The 6836-nt window shown below is 38.0% G+C and overlaps 1 pseudogene; it reads left to right on the forward strand.

The window, feature by feature from the left end:
• The first annotated feature begins 5746 nt into the window (after positions 1–5746).
• Positions 5747–6025, forward strand: LOC100425845 (HIG1 domain family member 1A, mitochondrial pseudogene; annotated as a pseudogene).
• The last annotated feature ends 811 nt before the right edge of the window (positions 6026–6836 follow it).

Consider the following 6836-nt stretch of genomic DNA (forward strand, 5'->3'; position numbering starts at 1 on the left):
AATTGCTTTGAACCCAGGAGGTGGATGTTCCAGTGAGCCGAGATAGCACCACTGCACTCCAGCCTGGGCAACAGAGCAAGATTCCATCTCAAAAAAAAAAAAAAAGGTTCAAACAGTAAATTTTATGTTATGTATATTTTACATAGGATTTCAATTTCTCCACATCTTCACCAACAGTTGTTATTTTCTGGTTTTTGTCTTTGTTTTAATAATAGTCTTTCTAATGGATGTAAAGGGGTAGCTCATTGTGATTTTGATTTGAATTTCTCCAATGATTAGTGATGATGAGTCACTATTGACCTTTTTAAGTCTAATTCCAATTATCACTTTTACTTCTTCCTAAACAGTGAAAGGACCTTAGAACACTTGGTCTCCATTTTCCCTCTTACTGCCCTATGTGCTGCTATCATCATGTAATTTAATTTAGATACATTTTTATTTTTGATTTTATTTTTTGAGACAGAGTCTTGCTCCGTCACCCAGGCTGGAGCGCAGTGGCGTGATCTCGGCTCACTGCAACCTCTGCCACCCGGGTTCAGCAATTCTCCTGTCTCAGCCTCCCGAGTAGCTGGGATTACAGGTGCATGCCACCACGCCTGGCTAATTTTTGTGTTTTTAGTAAAGATGGGGTTTCGGCATCTTGACCGGGCTGGTCTTGAACTTCTGATCTCATGATCCACCCGTCTCGGCCTCCCAAAGTGTTGGGATTACAGGCGTGAGCCACCGCACCTGGGCAATTTAGATATATTTTTAAACCTTTCAAGGCATTATGATTATTTCATATAGTCAATATTGATTTATATTTTTTGAAATATTTACCCTTTCCATTCTTATATTTGTTCTCTCATTTTAAAGTTTCTATCTTAGGTCATTTTTCTTCTATACCAAGAACATCCTTTAGTGTCGTCTGCTGGTTTCTTGCTTTTTTGTATTTGAAAAAAAGTTTTTATTTAGTGTTTGTTTGTTTGTTTGGTTGGTTGGTTGGTTGATTAGTTTTTGTAGAGATGAGGTCTTGCTGTGTTGCCCAAGCTGATCTTAAACTCCTGGACTCAAGTGATCCTCACACTTTGGCCTCCCAAAGTGCTGAGATTATAGGTGTGAGCAACTGTGCCTGGCTTTAATATTTATTTTAAAGTATATTTTTACTGGATGTGGAAGTCTAGGTTGGCAGGTTTTCCCACCATCATTTTGAAGATATGATTAATTGTTTTATGGCTTTCATCGTTTCTGTTGTGAGTGAGTAGTCAGTCACATTGGTGCTCTACTGCAGGTATCTGGGTTTATTTGACTTCTTTCGTATGGTTTTTCCCTTTGTGTTTGAGATTCAGCAGTTATACTGTGATGTGCTTAGGTGTGATTTTCTTGTATTTATCTTGTTTAAGAGTCTCAATATTTCTTCAACCTGTACAGGGCTCAATTTTTTTTATTGGTTTTGGAAAATCCTTGGCTATTATCTCTTTAAGTATTACATCTGCCCGTTTTCTCTCTCTTCTCTATCTGCATCTCCACTTATATGTAGGTTAGACATTTTTAGTGAGTCTCATTTGTTTTTTATGCTCGTTTTGGTATTCCCCCTCTTTTATTCTCTCCATCTTCAATCTGTCTCTTTTCTCTGACCTGTATTTCAGTTCACTAATTCTGTCTGCACTTACGTATTCTGTTGTTAAATCCATCCTTTGAATTCTTAATTTCAGGTTTTTTCAGTTCTAGAATTTCCCATTTGATTCTTTATATTTATTTTTAGTTCTTTGCCAAATTTCTCCATCTGAGATTTTCTTTCTATTGTTTTTATCTGTTATTTTGGGCAGACTTTTAGTTCCTATTTTGGTTTTAATATCAGCAGTTGAGTCCGGGTGCAGTGGCTCACGCCTGTAATCCCAGCACTTTGGGAGGCCAACGCGGGCGGATCACCTGAGGTCAGGAGTTTGAGACCAGCCTGACCAACATGGAGAAATCCGTCTTTACTAAAAATAGGGAAACATTAGCTGGGCATGGTGGCACATGCCTGTAATCCCAGCTACTGGGGAGGCTGAGGCAGGAGAATTGCTTGAACCTAGGAGGCAGAGGTTGCGGTGAGCCGAGATTGCACCACTGCACTCCAGCCTAGTCAACAAGAGCAAAACTCCGTCTCCAAAAAAAAAAAGAAAACAACAACAACAAAAAAGCAGTTGAATACGGAAAATTGCAGCCTCAAATGACAGCTCACTTCTCTTGGTTTGTATGTCTGGCTATTTATTGTTCTGTGTCAGAAATTGTGTATTAAAAATTATGCAAAAAATTAATTTTGAGGCTCTGGATGACATTATCTTTTTCCACAGGTGATCTCCTTCTGCTCCTGACAAACAGGAAAGCTAGGGAAGATCAGTTTAATTCATTTAGGATTTAAGTTTATTCAGTGTTTGGCTTCAGCCTTTGTGAGGTCTGGTCTCTTTCTGATCTACCTTTACTTCTAGAATAGAGCCTGTCAGGTCTCATTCAAAAGCCTAGTGTTTACTGGACTTCTCCTCCTCCTTCTTGGGCCTGGGATTCCAATTTTTGTCTTTCTTGTACCATGAAATATTGAAAACTCTGCTAAGCATTGCACCCTTTGGCTGCTGCTTCCACTTTCAGAAGTGACAGGCACATCAAGGGAAAAAGCAATCCTAAAAAGGGCCTTTCTCCTTCTCACAGATCTTGGTCCTGCAAGGTTTTATAGCATTGAAAACTTTCTCTTTAAATCAGTTTGCTTGACCAAGCAATACATTACCATATGTAAGATAAAACTTTATTTAATTATCCTTTTTGTTTTCTTAACAGACAGGTTCTCACTTTGTTACCCAACTTGGAGTACAATGGTACAATCCTACAGCTCACTGCGGCCTCAAACTCCTGGCCTCAAGCTATTCTCCCACCTCAGCCTCCTGAGTAGCTGGGATTACAGGCATAAACCACTGCTCCAAGCTTTATTGATGCTTAATAGTTAAATATGTTAGCCAATCCAATTTCTACAAGGTACAGTTGAAATTTTTAGTCTCTCCAATAAACGGTCATACAACTTCTGCTTAAATATTTTCAGGAAGGAAAAGTAGTTATACTCAAGCCAGTCCATTCCATTTTGGGAAGGCTATAATTATAGTAATGTCTTATTACATTCAACAATAACAACAATAAACCCACTTATTTTCTCATAAATTTCTTAGTCCTACTATTAGCTTCTAAAACAACAGAGAACAAATTATTTTCCCTCTTTTCTAATGCATTCTTTAAAAAATATTAGTGTGGCTGTTGCATTCCCTTTTATTTAAAACAAACAAACAAACAAGTAAAACTGGCTGAATATTACTAGCTTTCTTTTTTTTTTTTAACCTAGTCTCTATCAAGCCAGGCCTTCCCCTGGCTATGATGGTGAGTTATTTTTAGACATATATGTGGGACTTTATATTTAGAACTATTAAATTTCTTTTTTAAAAATTTAGCTTAATATCTCAGTCTAGCCGGGTGCGGTGGCTCAAGCCTGTAATCCCAGCACTTTGGGAGGCCGAGACGGGCGGATCACGAGGTCAGGAGTTCAAGACCATCCTGGCTAACACGGTGAAACCCCGTCTCTACTAAAAAATACAAAAAACTAGCCGGGCGAGGTGGCGGGCGCCTGTAGTCCCGGCTACTCGGGAGGCTGAGGCAGGAGAATGGCGTAAAAACCCGGGAGGCAGAGCTTGCAGTGAGCTGAGATCCGGCCACTGCACTCCAGCCTGGGCGACACAGCGAGACTCCGTCTCAAAAAAAAAAAAAAAAAAAAAAAAAAAAAAAAAAAATCTCAGTCTATTGAAATCACTTTAAAACTAGGTTTTTATCATCCCTATAAACTTTGTGTCATCTTAAAAGTGGCAAACATTCCTCCAAAATCTTAGGGACATTTATAAAGATTGTTGAATATTAAAGTGCCTTGAATAGATTCCTGTGGAAGTTGATGAGAGACTTTTCCAAGCTCGCTCCTCAACCATTAATCACATGTTTGGGCACATTCTACAGCTAGATTTAAAACTGCCTAAAATTTATTGTCATTTCTATTTTTCAACCATCTTATTCACAAGAATATTTTCTGTGCCAAAGTCCTTGGAGAAAAAAACTATTATGTCTATAGCTTTCCTATAATCATATCAACTTAGCAATGCTATGAAAAAAAGAAATGAGTTTTATGTGCCATGACTTATACTCAATGAACAAATCACACCAGTTAATCCAAGTTTTTGGAAGGTGGAACATACATTTTTAAATGAATAAATACAAATGTAATAACATGTAGGCTAAGTGAAAAACTAAGAAAAGACATTATTAGAACTTGGAATTTTATAAATGCTTGTTGAACGTAATAGAAAATTTAACTTACTAGAGTCAACTGAATGAATTACCTAATTATTTTTATTTACTTTGTATCTGCATATATTTTCTCTTTCCAATTGGATTGTACTCTAATTATAATTCTTTTGTTCCTCATTCCTACTTCTATCCCCATTATCTAGTGTAATACCAGGTGCATTGTAAGAACTCAGTCGTTGGTTGATTTGCTTTCTACCAGTGACATCAGTGAAATGCTTTATTCATTCCTTCAGTAAATATTTATTTATTTATTTATTTATATTTTTTATTTTTGAGACAGAGTCTCACTCTGTCACGCAGGCTGAAGTGCAGTGGCATGATCTTGGCTCACTGCAACCTCCGCCTCCTGGGTTCAAGCAATTCTCCTACCTCAGCCTCCCTAGTAGCTGGAATTACAGGCACCCACCACCTTGCCCGGCTAATTTTGTATTTTAGTAGAGGTGGGGTTTCACCATGTTGGCCAGGCTGGTCTTGAACTCCTGACCTCAAGCAATCCACCCACTTCAGCCTCCCAAAGTACTGGGATTATAGGTGTGAGCCACTGCGCCAGGCCAGTAAATATTTATTGAACCCTTAATTTATTCTAGGCATTGTACTGGGAACTGGGCTACCTTAGCACAATGCTCCGAAGTTGCTGTCAGTCCAATACAGAACTGGTGAGCAGACATCCAGACAAGTGGATAGGCACTTAGAATCCCATATATTAAAAAGCTAGTAAGAGATGGATTTCCTTTACTTTTAAAGGCCGATTCTAAATCTAAGAGACCATTCTAAAGCTAAGGGAAAAATCTCCTTGGCAGCATATATCCACCGAATATTTGAGTCACAATATATTGACAGATTAATTTAAATATGATCTTTTACCTGGACGATAATGTCTACCTTCTGCTGCCCCATGAGGTAGGAAAGCATTTTATCACATAAAAAAGTTATTGGTGGGGCATGGTGGCTCACTGCTATAATTCCAGCACTTTGGGAGGCCAAGGCAGTGGGTCATTTGAGGTCAGGAGTTTGAGACCAGCATGACCAACATGATGAAACCCCAACTCAACTAAAAATACAAAAATTAGCCAGGAGGTGGGCACACGCCTGTAATCTCAGCTACTCGGGAGGCTGAGGCATGATCACCTGAACCCGGGAGGCGGAGGTTGCAGTGAGCTGAGATCACGCCACTGCACTCCAGCCTGGGTGACAGAAAGAGACTCTGTCTCAAAAAAAAATTTTTTTTAAGTTATTGATCTTTTTAATCTGTTAGGAAATAGAAATTGGTGGTGACAAAAGAGTATGTAAGAGATTGCCTGAAACTTTTTAAAAAATATAATCTATGAATATAAAAAAATGGGCTTCTAAGGGGTTTTCTCACTCTAGGGAGATTTTTCGAGCTATCACTATGTCAACAGAAACAGATGTTTCCCTTTCTTCATATGATGATCAGGCATCCAAACTTACTTGAAAAGCTAGAGAGGCACCATTTGTCTGTATTGTAACGGCAGGTTTTGTAGCAATCGTTGCATATGGATTATACAGACTGAAGAGTAGGGGAAATAATAAAATGTCCCTTCATCTGAACCACATGCGTGTGGCAGCCCAAGGCTTTGTTGTAGGATCAATGACTGTTGGTATGGGTTATTCCATGTATCGGGAATTGTGGGCAAAACCTAAGCTTTAGAAGAAGAGATACTGTCTTGATCTTGTTGGAGGAGCTCGCTTCAGTTAAACATCTCATTATCGAAGTTACATATTAATGTTGAAAATAAACTATTTGAGTAGGTTCAGATGATGATAACATGGTATTTTGAATATCGGCTTCCTTTCTTTAGGCTTGATTTGCCTGTGACTGAATTACTAGTAATCACTGGTTTACTAACGAAGTCATTTGGGGGAGTCAAGTTAACACAAAAGAAACGTGTCACCTAAATCCACTTGGTGGCGTTGAAATGTCCAGCTTCTTAAACTGTTTAGATGAAATTAGTTCTAAAGAGGATAGCAGACCAACCCTGAAGTACTCCCAGTTTGCTGCAGAAGCTCGCATATTTTGGATGTTATATGAGTGTTATTTGCCCCAGTTAATTTAACTTTTTTCTGCCTGTCGTGTGGACTGGCTTCTGCCTTAGAACTCTGTCAAAAAAGTGCGTAGAATATAACTTGTAAAGCCTCCCACAACTGAAAGTATATATATATGTGTGTGTTTTTAAACCAAATCTAGAAAGCTTACAATAGAGCTGCATAGTCATAGTATTTATTAAAGAATCACAATTGTAAGCATAAGAATAATTTACGAATTCTAGTTTAGTTCTTTTGTAATTGCAGAATTATATTTTTGCTGCTGTTATATTAGAATACTTTTTAAATGTCATCTTGAAATAGAAGCATGTATTTTAAGCACTCAAGCAAAGGTAAATGAAGAAACTTTAAAAATGTGTGTGTCATTTATTCTTTCCATAAGAATTGTAAACATTAAACTAAATAAATTACTTATA

This window comes from Macaca mulatta, chromosome 1 (assembly GCF_049350105.2).
Source record: "Macaca mulatta isolate MMU2019108-1 chromosome 1, T2T-MMU8v2.0, whole genome shotgun sequence".
Taxonomy (NCBI): domain Eukaryota; kingdom Metazoa; phylum Chordata; class Mammalia; order Primates; family Cercopithecidae; genus Macaca; species Macaca mulatta.